Source organism: Tenrec ecaudatus, chromosome 10 (assembly GCF_050624435.1).
Source record: "Tenrec ecaudatus isolate mTenEca1 chromosome 10, mTenEca1.hap1, whole genome shotgun sequence".
In the NCBI taxonomy this organism is placed as follows: domain Eukaryota; kingdom Metazoa; phylum Chordata; class Mammalia; order Afrosoricida; family Tenrecidae; genus Tenrec; species Tenrec ecaudatus.
This window is the reverse complement of record NC_134539.1, coordinates 35,675,093-35,688,150: the sequence shown is the minus strand read 5'-3', so window position 1 is coordinate 35,688,150 and position 13,058 is coordinate 35,675,093. Positions and strand designations below refer to the sequence as shown.

Sequence of the window (13,058 nt, the reverse complement as noted above, 5' to 3'; positions counted from 1 at the left end):
AGAGAGGAGTCGTCCTGGTAGCAGAATGGCTAAGGGCTGGGCCGTGAACCACAAGGCTGGCGATTCAAGACCACCAGCTGCTCCTCGGGAGAAAGGCGGGGCTTTGTACCCCAGTCTCTCTCGGGAATCACAGAGGCGGCGCTGCCCTGGTCTACAGGGTGCTGTCAGTCAGTCAGAACTCAATGGCATTGATTCTTTTTCTTTTGTTGGTGGAGACTAAGGCAGGTAAATGAGGGGCCATCATAAAGTTCATGCGAGAGTGGAACGAAAAGATGGTGGTGTTTTCCCACCGACCCTCTGAAGCCCCTCATATACTGGTCAGTGACTCAAGACGTGGTTCACCCGCTTGGGTGGCTTTCCCACTGTGACTTCAGACGCCGAGGACGTGCCTCCGAGGCTGCCACAGTGCGGTAGGAGCCACTGGGCCGGGGTCGCTGTCTGCAGTGTGAGGGCGGCAGTGCCCACCTTGCCCAAGCTGTGAGGATGAAGTGACTGGGGCAGGGAGCCATGCAGTCTGTCCAGCACACTCTTACAAAATGTGAGCCGGTATCAGAAGGCCACGTACCCCGCCCCACCCCACTCTCCTACATCTGTACGGTCCCTCAGGGCAGGACCTAGATCGTATGCATCATCATGTCCCTCGAGCCTGGCCCTATGCCTGGCCAGGGGGCACCTGCTGAGAGCAAGGCGCACCCCCGGGTTCTCTCTAGTGACATTGAAACCCTGGGTGGGGACCGTGTCTCCTCTGAGCCTGTTTCCCCATCCTTACGCTGGAAAGATTGGAGCAGGTCTGGGAGGGTGGGGAACTGAGGGGGATGAAACAGGCAGGAGAGGTGTGAAGCCTCTCTGACTCCCACCACGGCCCACCTGAACCAGAACAGCCCCTCTGTCACCCGCTTTCTCGATTGGGTCCAGAGGAAGAGCTCGTGAGGGGCAGGGGGCAGCTGCATAAATTCAGGGTACACGGCCAACTCAAGTTTTCCCCATCGGGTGTGTGTTTACACCTGCAGCACATCCAGCCCCACCTACGCCTTCGGCTCGGGAAAGAGCAAGTTTACAAGTCGTTGCCAAGAAGGACAGCTCAGAAGGTTGGGCAGTGAGACTTCGTGGGTCAAGGGTTAAAGCCATCTTTCAGGGAAGCTTCAGAAGTGGGCGCTCTGAGCCAGGGCACCGCCTGGCACCTTCAGGAGCACGGATGCTCTTAAAATCGATCACAGGAAGCGGGTCCACCTCTCTCCTGCTAATGGCCTCTCCGGTGCGGGAACGGGAGCCCTCTGGGAGGAGAGACTCTGGAGCAGCATCTGGCTGACGGAACACACTGCTCCCAGTTCAGGAAGGGCTGAGTCATGGTTCATAAACATACTGCCCCGTCAGACCATGTCTCAGCCGCAGCCTGTCTTGAGGATGGGCAAACGACAGGTGGCTTCTCAAACAGAGTTGATTCTTCGCATCCCATCGGCACCACTATGACATAATCCTGCACCTCACATTCAATCCCCCCTCACAGGACACGTACCCACCCCTCTCCTGGCTTCCATGGACTTTAAGGACCTAGGAGTGCCTCTGATGCTCCCCAGTTTTCCCAAGATTGCTGTTCTTCTCCTGGTGATCCCTTCCTCCGGGGGCACCTCTCGGGCAGCCAGGCTTAAATCATGCGGCCACCCCCTCTCAGCTGACTGGACAGAGTGAGCACCTGAACCCAAGGGCAGCCAAAGTGATTGGCTGGCCAGTGACCAAGAGTTGGCCTGGTATTAAAAAAAGAATGAGGAAATGAGTTCAGCAAGTGAGTTCCTTAATTTTTTTGACATTGAACTGGGACTTGAGAGAATGGGGCAGGTGGCAGGGCTGAAGGGATGTTGGGGAAACTAGGAGAAGCATGTAGAAACTTGAGTCTGGGGCAGTGAATGCACTGATGTGCTTTACACAATTGATGCATGTATGGCGTGTGATAAGAGTTGTATGAGCCTCTAATAAAACGTTTACAAACAAAGAAACTTGAGTCTGTGAGGAAACAGACACGCTGAGAGAGTGAGCATTTTCCTGGGAGGGACCCTTCAGGAGCCTGAGAGCAGCCCAAGGGCGAGTCACCCCAGAGGGGCCTCAGGCCTGCTTGCCAGGGCTGATGTGAGACCCCCGGGTTCCCACTGTCCTTAGAGACCTCACCACTGCCCCGCTCCTCTCTTAAAGTAACTTGATGAGTCCTTGCAGCCAAATGAGGAGAGAGTTCACACTCCCAGCTCTCCTCCTCCCCTCCCCTCTGGGAGGCTCCCCAGGATACCTTATCCTGGGCCTGCTGGTTCCACTGGGCACTTCCCCTTCCAGGTGCCCTGAGCACTTCTCTCCTGCTTGGCTTCCGGTGACATAAGCTAGTGGCCCTCTGCGCTCCCTCTCGGGCCCAGGGCCTTGCTGGGCTCTAGCTCCGTGGATTTCCCATGGGGGAACATGGTCACACTCCACAAGTCTCAGATGGATTCACCTGGGGACCCCAGAGGACAGAAGACATGGGGTCGCCAACACGGAGATTTCTAACCCACACAAGCACGTTCTAACCACAAAAACAGATACACTGGGCCAATTGATCCCATGATGATAGACGCAGTAGCAGAGAGGAAAAGGAGCCCCTTGCTGAGCTGCTAACCAGAAGGTGGACAGTTCAACCCCGCCCGGCCCCTCCAGAGGAGAAAGATGAGGCAGTCTGCCGCTGTAAAGCTTTCAGTCTTAGAAGCCCTAGTGGCTCCTTCTCCTCGTCCTACAGTCACTAAGAGTCAGAATTGGTTCCACCGTACTGCGCTTCAGTTTGGGGGTGAGCCAAGATGAAGAGTCTGACCTAAGAACCTGACAGCTCGAGGTGATGCATCAATTGGCGGGGTGGGGAGGGGGTGGACTAGAGGCTGAAGACCTTTCGAATGCTGATTTCATCGTGACCAACAGGTTGGAAGCCCCTGCGTGGATGGAATAGGGGCTCAAGCCCAGTTAGCTTGAAATCTGCTTTCTCCTTTGTCTGCACTGGCTTTCCTCTGCCCCAGTCTTCTCTTAGTCATATGGGACACTTCTGGGAAAACAGGGAAACTAAGTAGCACGCTTGATTCCAACACGTCTACGCAGGTCCCAGCCGGACACCTTAAGCCTCAAAGGCCGACAGGTCCATCTCAGTTGTCAAATGGCTTAAACACGAGAAAGACCTGAGTGTGTATGTGTGTGTATAAGAGGAGTAGAAATAATGTGGGTGGGTTGTGTGTAGAGGGGCTGGGGGGTGGTGTTTTCATCTCTTCTGGTTGTCAAGGTGTCTGAGTCACCACACAAATCCTCCTAAGCACTAAGGCTCCAGGAAAAGACTCTGAAGCCACCTCCCTGGCACAGCTGGCCTGCCCAGCTGCCTCGGTGCTCCGCTCCACTCTGTGCTCTTGTACACGTCCCCTCCCAAACCAGCCTGCCCCACAGGCTCATCCCACGCTGCCATTTCATCCCACCCCCACCCCCCACACACAGCTGACAAGGGGTTTAGGAAGCCCTGGGCCTTCATACAAATAAGGGACCCACTCTTCAGTGCTCTAGGAGAGCGAGCCCATGGTTCCAGGGCCTGGAGGCCCCGTGCACTCAGGGGTGGGGCATCTACCTGCAAGGTGGGTGGTTCAATCCAACAACTGCTCTGGGGTCAGGGGTAGGGGGTGGAGGGCGGTGGGGGGGGGGGTGAGGCTAGCTGCTCCCGTTAGGGATCTGCCACCTGGGAAATCCCATCTAGGGTTGTGGAGCCGGAATGGCAGTGGGTTTAGGTGTGATCCCTTTTGTGGCAGTTACATCATCTCCTGTCAACTTGCAAAGGGGTGAAGTCTAGCCTGTCAATCAGGCCACAGCCAATGAAGCTTCCCTGTGGGTATGACCTTCTCCTGAGGATTCTGGGAATTCCTATCTTCCTCCCTGGAGGTGAGACACAAGCTCTCTGCTTTGTGTTCCTGATGACAAGACACATGGAGCTACGCTAGGAACCCTGTGGCAGGAGGAGCCACATGGAGACCCCTGCCAGCGCTGAGATGCTTCCACCGCCACTGGATCCACAAGACCTTCCACCTACTGGCCTGTGATCCTCCTGCATCCGGGGTAATTGCATGGCTGCGTGAGTCTGAAGAGGAATTTATGAACTAGTATTGCTCATGTGAGCTAATATTGGACTTAGGACTTGATCTGGACTGGGCTGGGATGTTTTGTAATATACAACTGCTCTTTTATATAAAGCTCTTTCTTTATATAAAGATGAATTTGAGTGTCGGTGGGTTTATTTCTCTAGTCTACTCAGACTAACACACCATTGACCTGTCCCTTACTCCTACCCACCTCCCACCCCAGTCCTCAGAAATGAAGGCTGCTGAGGGCAAGCAAGTACCTCCTAGCGTTGCTTATATCCCAACACAAAGTTCTGCCCCTCCTAAGTGCGCAAGCGAGGTTTGTTGAATGAATGACTGATTCCTATTGGTTTGGGGAGAGAAGTCACCTCGTGGGAACGCGGGTGGCGCTCGCTGCTCTTCTCATCGTACGAGCATTCCCTGCCTGTCCTCGCCTCGCCGGAGGAGTGAACAGGAGGTGCAGGCCGATGAAGTGGGCCTTTTGCATTTCCTGGACAACCAGGAGCATGAACGATGCCAGAAGACAAACGGAAAATAGGGTGAGGGTGGGGGTGGGGATCCAGTTGCAGTACATTTGATAAAGGGCTGATCTGCTTCACAGAGTTCCTACAATCAATCTTCAAGAACTAGATGAGCCCAGATAGAAATGTGGGAGAGGCAAGCAGTTCACATGCATAAGCAGCTAATACCCATATGAAGAGATGACGTCTCTCACTCCCCATTAGAGAAGAGCAAATGGAGCAAGGAGCTCTGCATTCGTGTCTATCAGCCTGGCAGAGAGGAAAGCACCCGGGGATCCCTGGGGCTCACGAGCTGTGGAGAGCATCCTTCTTCCACAGAACAGATGTGTGCATGATGCTGCCCCTTAGAGGCTATTCAGACCCTATCTGTCACACAAAACGCAGCAACTACAAGTCTCGGAACCTCCTCTACCAATTGACACTCTGATCGGTGCCAAGATACGTACGTGTACCAGGGATCTGGGGCAGCATTCTCTATCATAGCAGAACACTGGAACCCACAGCCAAGTCCAAAGAGAACTGGAGCAATCCTGACAGCGTAGGCAGACCATGGAGTGAACAGTGGTTCCAGTGTCCCACTGCCAGCCCTCACGACTGAAAGTCCCTGCAGGTTTTCTTGCTCATTAACCCCCCCCCCAAACTTAACAATGATCGCAAGCATTATGCTGCATTTATTGTATGTTGGGCCCCGGGTTAAGGTCTCAATCCTTGATTACTGTGGGCCATCCTAAACAACAGCACAGAGAGGTGACGGAGCCTGAACAAGGTCACACAGCTCAGAAGCACCAGCACCAGGATCTGAGTCCAAACAAGGGGTCTCACTGCACTCACTGTCACAGCTCCAAGCTGCCTCACTGGGGGCTCGCACAGGATGCTGGGAATGCCATGCTGCCTCACTGGGAGGACTCGCACAGGATGCTGGGAATGGATGGAGTACCCTGGGAAGTTCACATGCAACAACTGTTTGATTCCTATAGATAGGGAAACTGAGATGCAGAGAGGTTAACAACGTGACCAGAGATCACACAACCCAGCGGTGGGAGAGTTTAAGTGTGGACCGGGGGGTGGGGGGACGGTGGCAGGGGGTGTTGTCTGTAGAGTTCCCCCATGTTTGTAACCACTAGGCTAAACTGCCTCCCATCTAGTGGCCATCATGGAGATCACAGCGTTCTTCCTTCTTGTCAGACATGCACCGCCGGCAAGCCGTCCCATTTCCTCATCCCAGACTGGATTTGCTTGTCCAAGTTGAGGCGCCATCATCAGCCTGGATGCTGGCACGCCTTTCTCTCCTCATACACGCAGGGGGCACGGAAGCGGCTCTGAGATGATCGACAAGCTGTCTTGTGCGTGGATGGGTCTGTTCCTTCCCAAAGCCTCCCAGGTTTCCGCCTCATGTCTGTTTTTTAAATGCTCCTGTTCCTCGTCATTTCCTTGCCCTTGTAGGTTTCCGCTAAGCCATCTCCAGTCCTTTGAATCGTGTACGTGGAGTCCCATTCCAAACCCATGGTGAAGAAATGCGTGCAACGTGGCCACTCCATTTTGAACCCGTCCTGGGTTTGCGTGGGGAAAGCGGTCTTAACATCTGTCTGTCTCTGAAATTTCAGGCTTCTGCATGGTTCTGATGCCGGCAGGGTCCATGGTACTGGCCGGGTCCTGACCCTGCGCTCTTGGACACCCAGGTTATCTGTGCTCTGACTACATTATAGAGCTTAGGTGATCATCTGAGTTTAAAAGCACCGTCTTAATACAGTGGCCAGAGGAACACTGATGATTAGCGCTCACTCCGGTGCCCTAACTGGGGTCTAGGACCACAAACCTCCGGCCAGCAGCTTCCGCGACACCCGGCAGTTTGCTAGCAATACATAACCTCAGGCGCTGCCCCAGATTATGAATGCAGTGATTTATAATTCCTGAATCTTGAACAGGATCCCAGTGTACCTGAATGAAATCAATCCACCCCTAGAAAGTTCTGTGAGTTTTCCAGAACATGGCTCCCAACTGGATGACTTGGAACCATTCCCACGGGGCTCATCGCCTCATGTGCAAAGGGGGGTGATAAGACCTGCCTCGCAGGATGACCATGAGCTTCATGAGATGAGCTCTTCCTGAGCCCCCTCAGGTGAGGCGGGCGAGTGGGGCTAGGGAGCCGGGAGAGCAGAATCGGCTGGGCTGACCACCCTCGTGGAGCTAATGGTCTGGTGGGAGGGGGATGGTGCTCTACGTGGTGGCTGGCACTGAGACTGTTGTCACGATCACAGTGTTTGCATTTGCTTACTCTTTGACTCCTCGTTCACTCATTCAGCTGTCACCGCTTATGGAAAGGAAGGGTCCTGCACTTGGCAAACGCATAGTGACACCTGAGTAGACTCTGAGTAGACACCTGAGAAAAAGCCAAAAAAAACAAACCCCACTGCCCTTGAGTCGATTCTGATGCTGACACACAGGGTAGGACTCAGGGCAGAGAAGACCCACTCCACAGGGTTTCTGAGGATGTCGATCTTTACAGGAGCAGAGAGCCTCATCTTTGTGGCACGGAGTAGTAGCTGTGCCTGAACCGCTGACCACCGGGGCTCCTAGACACTTGGAAAGCAGGAGGCAAATGAGCTATAGATCCTGTTCACAAGGAGCATTCCGTTTGGCCAGAGATGCTGACTGTAAGCTGCTGACTGGATTTCGAGCTCATGGGGACTGAGCTCTGAGTCTGAACAGGGGGCTGTGGGAGCACGGGAGGCAGTGAGAAGCTGTGTATCACAGATGTTACAAGTCCCCCAGGCCAAACGCGAGAAGAGCAGCCCGGGCAGAGAAGCAGCAAGAACTGTTAGCAAGTTTCTCCACAATACAGAACCGCAGGCTCTGGCCCCAGATTATGAATTCAGTGATTGATGATGCTTGAATTTTAAACCAGATCCCAGGTGATCCGAGTGCACCTGAATGAAGTCATCCACCCCTAGTGCTGTGAGTGCCTGGTACTACACTGCATGCTCACCTCTCAGCCAGAAGGTGACGGGGGCTGGAGACCATGCCAGGAACCGATTTTCAGGCCTGATCTTAGCAGGTCCCCGTATTTCCATACTAAGGAACCTGGTCATTATCCAGCAGGAAATGGTAGTCCCTGCAGGAGGAGTACTCACACACCCACTGTGGTGCTCTGTGCAGACTCCTTATTTAATAACAGCATGGAAGAAAGCAAAGTCATGAGACAGACAGGTCTTTAAACAGGGTGGGGATGGAAAGTGCTCCTTCGGGGCAGTGGAAGTGGAGGTGGGAGAGATGTTCCAGATGGAGATTTGACAGTGAAGGGAAGGGAATCATCTGGTTGAGCGCCTTAGAGAATGCTCTCACTATGAACCGAGTCGGAGCACACGCAGGAGGAAGACTGGTCCGTTGGGTTTAAAGTGCCTTTGGGACACCCTGTTGGCTCTGTCAGGTGGGCAGGAGTCACAGATCATAGAGCTGGGGAGAGCAGGGCAGGCTGGGTTTGGGACCTGGGAGCTGATGGTGAGTGAGAGATGGTTCAGTCGGAGGGAGTGGGGTGGAAAAAGGACAGAGAGGAGCAAGCGTGGCACCAACTTTTACCAGATGAGTCTAAGAAGATGGCTGAGTAAGGCCAAGAGACATTTCTGCTCCCCTCATTTCCCTGTGGCACGGGCAGTGGGCACCTCAGCCATCAGAGGTTATCACCCACCAGAATTATCTCCAGGAAGGGACCTTGGGCCATGACCCTAGAGGCCCCAGGGTAAGTGGTGGCTCTGGTGGGGGGCCCCAAGCAGACGAACGGAGACACGTGGGCAGGCCTGGCCTCCCTCTCCCCCCTCTTTTCTCCTCTTGGCCAGTAGGGTACAGTTCTTTCACAAACCTTCTTTCTCCAACAGAAAAACAAAAGGCTGTAAGAGAAAGTGAAGAAATGCTTGGCGTGTGTTTGTTTTCTCAGATCAGACAGAAGCCAGAGCCTCTGAAAATCTCCCAGACCGTCCTGTGTTTATGCTTCCCTTATCACGAGCAGAGTGTCAGGTACTATCCTGATTAACCAAAGGGGTTTGAAACAAACAAGAGAGTGGCAACGCCCCATTATTCTGCAAACCGATTCTTCCATAAAAACAAGCCTGTGGCTTACGCGGATTATGGATTCTAACAGCCAAGTCATCGATCTCTCTGGTGTTCTGGCTTTCACTGAAAAGTGAACTTGCCTTTGAGACATGTTGGCAGCCAGACCGGCCCATTAGTAAGACCAAAAAAAAAAAAAAAATCAAAACATTGACGGGAAAAGGCCATGGTGACTGAGCTCAGCAGAGTCATCGATGGATGATGTCATGTCAGAAATAAGCAAGTCACGAGGCCCGGGCGGGGGGTCAAACCATCATCACCCTCCCCTGCAGATACTGGAGCTGGCCAACAGGATACAGGAGCCGGAGCCAGCACCGCTCCATTTTACCCTTTCTTTGCTCAGCCCCAACCCAGGGTCTGCGACGTCAGGTGATGAAGGAAAGTCCCTCTGACACCTCCCAGGGGCAGTCAGCCCCTACCCTCTCTGTTCCCCTCTTCTGGGTCCTTCTCCGTGGTTCTGGTCCTCCAGCTCCTACTACTTTTTCTACCCTTCCTGTCTCCTCCAAGCTTTCGGAAAGACTTGTGTGCTGTCTCCGGTTCTGCCCCCGTCCTTTGCTGATACTAATAAAAGCGTCAAGAGGTACCAGGTACCAGGCTGAGGGCTTCCCTGGCACCATCTCACTTAAGTGGGCAACGACCCATATGAAATGAGTCCTCTTCTTATCCCCATTGTAAAGAGGAGGAAACTGAAGCTCAGACAACTCGGGCCACCAGTCCCAGAGGAGGTTCCCTTCCTGAACCTCCTGGTATGGCTCCGGCCAGCATCACCATTGACCAAAGTGCCGGTTCTAATGGCCCCTTCCCACTGCTCTTTGCAGCAAGCAGTAATGCTAACCCTTCCTCTCCATTTGCTCTTCCTGGTGCTTCCCAGGATTCCATTCTGGCACTGAATTTTACTCACTCTAGAAAGTTCCCCTAAAGGAACCCTAAACCCCATTGATTCCAGGTCCACTAGGGGCCTCATTGTCCACCCCACCCCCCTCACTGCTCAAGGTCATTCTGAAGGGGGTGCCAGAGTTGGGCTGGAGCAGATGTCCTGACGTCCAGGTCAACCCACCCTCCCATTACTCAGAGCTGCCACTAGCTTTCCGGGCTGGGCTGGGCAGGGCAGCTCTCCTGCTCCCCTCCCCTGGGAGGGAAAGGTGTGAGGCCCTGATAAGTTGGGGCGGAGGCTATTTTTAGAGGGCACTGGCTTTCCACTTTAGGCTGGGAGGAGCGCAAGGGCTTCTAAAACATGCACTTGTCCAGCTCAGTTGTTGGGAGAATTAGACACTACAGTGACAGTGCCCCGTGGGTACTCCCGGTTTATGTGGGCTTGAATTCATGTGCACCTTATTACTGGGCTCTGGGTAACAGAAACTGTGCGTGCTCAACTACCTGAAAGACTGGGGTTGGAATCCACCGGGTGTGGCCAATGAAGAGAGAACTGGCAAACCGACTGCAAACAGATGCAGGTCGGAGCAGTGTTGCTCAGTTAGCACATTCAATCAACTCAACGCAGCGGGTTTGGGTTGGTTTCCCCTTATTTCTTTCACCTGGGAGGTTCGGTGATGGCTTCAGAGAAAATAATGCAAAGGAAAGTAGAAATCAAAAGGAAACTGCAGAAAGAGGGCACTACTGGCCGGGAGAGGGAACATCTTGGGCATCCGCAAATCTTATCAAGGGCTGGGGTGGGCACGGGGTGGGCAGTCCTTCCTCACTCTGCAGACCTGCCCTGCGAGGCCCCAAGGGAACAGAGAGGGGAAGAACCCTTCCAGAGACAGCAGGCCTCTTAGCGTAGCCATCAAGCTGTGACCTTGAGCAGAGTGCTCTATGACCCCTCATGGAAAATAAAACGGTGGTAGCCTCTGGGGCGAGGTGGGGGTCTCTGAGACGTTCCTGCTTTTGGTCCAGCGCCCGGGGTTCAGGCTCTGGAGTGGATCCCCAACACTTGAGCCGGTTATCTCCCAGTGTGAGAGCAAGGGCAAGGTCACAGACTGCGGGCCAGGTCCCTAAGAACAAGAAGGGTAGCCCTGCAAGGCCCCCAGGCCATAGCGCCTGGTTTCTCTCAGTTCAGACTGAGAGGCAGGCTGGATTGGCACCGGCGGCCTCGTGCAGTTTTCTGTGAGTGAAGCTGTCTGCGTCTGTCCGTCGTCCGTCCCATGCCTCTGAGAAGTGATGCAGGGTACCTCGCAGAGGGGGTCCTTTAAGCACCATGGACACACTTTCTTGGGATGTACTGCCCAGGGCATTCGGAGGACTCTGGTGGGTCCCTCAATACTACACAGTCGCTGGTCCCCAAACTCCTCTTCCTGCAGCGGTTGTTTCCCTGGAGGCCCTGGCTTGAGCTCTGGATGCCGACCGTCCAGGAGGGCAGGGGCGCGCCTCAGGGCTTTCTACAGGGCGCTCCAAGCTCTTCCACGCGAACCGAACCCGACCCTACAAATCGGGAAACCGAGGTCCAGAGAAAGAGGCGCTTGCAGCGGCCACCTGGCGAGCTGACCATAACGAGGAGGCTCCTGCGTCTAGGCTCTTCCCGCGCCACCTCGCCGCCCGCACGCAGATGGTGGTGTTCCAAACCTCGTGGCCTCCGGCGACCGGGGAAAGTTTTCGTGCCACAATCCCGCGCTGCGGAGCCCCGAGTCCCCCCGTTCGCCCGAGCCCGTGTGTCCCTACCCGCACCGTAGACTCTTTGTGGGCCGGGAAGGGGTTGCCGGGGCCCGGGCTCGCGGGCACCTGTGCGCGGCGGAGCAGCCCCGGGACGCCGAGCTGGCCGGCCGCGCTGGAGCCTGGGAGCTGCGGGGGCGCCCGCTCCGTCTCGACCCCAGCCCCCGCGCTCCGCCAGTCCCCAGGTCCCCTCCGCTTCCGGACAGGACGCGGGGGCCAGAGCGGAGGGCGTCCAGGGCAGGGCCGCGCGCGCTGGGCGGCGGGCACCGGCGCGCCGGGCTCCGACCCCCGATCCCCGGGCGCAGCAGCCCCCGGGCAACCTGCGGCGGCGGCAGCGGCTATTTATAGAGGGAGCCACGCTTAGTCCCTCTTGGCGGCGGCGGCGACAGCTGAATATTTTGCCCAGATATGGCTGGGGCCCCGGCGCGGGGGCAGGGAACCCCACCAGCACAAGAGGGACCCCCGACCGAGTGCGGGGGCTTACCGGGTCGCGGAGCGGCGGACGCGGGCGGTAGGGCGCGAGCAGCACAGTGGCGCGCGGGCGGGCGGCTGGCGAGCCGGGCGCGGGGCTGGACGCGCTCCCGGGCGGGCGGGCGGGCGGGCGGGCGGGCGCAGTGGGCTCCGGGGGTGGGAGCCAGGGGCGTGCCTGGCTCCGGCTCCGGCCCCGCTGTCAGCGCGCCCCGCCCCGCCCCGCCCCGCCCGCCGCCCTCTTTCCTTTCCCTCCGCCGGGGGAGGAGGAGCGCGGCTCTCCGAGTCTCCGTTTCCCTGACTTGTGTAAGCGCCCTTTGCGATTTTGTAAAAAGCGAGCAGATGGTTTTCCGAGCGGTCTCCAGATTTTGGGACCCGGAGGAAAGATTAAGATCAAAGGTTTCACCCAAGACGCCTGCTCCAAGTGGGGGGTGGGAGGGGGGTGCAGACCAGAACTTCAAATACTCGGGGACTCCAGGTTTCCTGGGGCCGTGAGGACGCAGCGGACCCTTGGAGCTGTTGCCTGGCGCTTATCTTTCAACCGAAAGCCAAAAATACCCTCCGAAGCCTGGTCTTCTGGAGACCAACCATTAGCTTCGTTTAACTCGCAACAAATGTCCTGGAGGGCTAGCGGACACGCGTCGGCTGCAGTTTCCAAGATGAGGCTCTCAACTCCAGTAAAGAGTCGCGACAGTCTCAAATGCCCCCCAGGGGCAGTTCTACCCTGCCCTGGTCGGGTCGCTATGACTCAATGGCAATGACACGCCACCCCCGCCGCCCTCAGAGTAATGAATGCCAGCCCTGAGCATGGTTAGCCTCTCTCAAGAATTATGTCATAGGTTGGGAGTCAGTTGACAGGAGCAAGTCGAAGATTAGAGTTGATCTATTCTGCAGGGCAGCATAGAACTGCGCCCCCCCCCACCCGTCCCGCGCCCCAGGCTTACTGTGGCTGTGGATCTTCGATCTTGATCTTCCCCCAGTGGGCGGCACTTTCAACACTTCGGACAGGAACCGCAGGGGACACGAGTTGATGTTACAGAGGGAGTTGACAACAGTGACACAACCAGAGCACTCAGAAACTGCTGAAATGACAATGTCTTGCGGGGCATATTCTCCTGGAAACAGAAGAGACCCATGGCCCTTCTTGGCCTCCTGGGATGGAGGGATTGCTGCTCTCCATTCCTCCAGCAGCCCAGCT

At 55.9% G+C, this 13,058-nt stretch overlaps 1 protein-coding gene across 1 annotated transcript in view; it reads right to left on the bottom strand.

Annotated features, from left to right (window-relative positions):
- Positions 1-11,989, bottom strand: part of TMOD1 (tropomodulin 1) — a 77,129-nt gene extending 65,140 nt beyond the window's left edge. Inside the window, exon 1 of the mRNA XM_075558986.1 lies at positions 11,877-11,989. The gene's annotated coding sequence lies outside the window, so the exon portion shown is untranslated. The remainder of the gene's footprint in view (positions 1-11,876) is intronic.
- Positions 11,990-13,058: the final 1,069 nt, after the last annotated feature.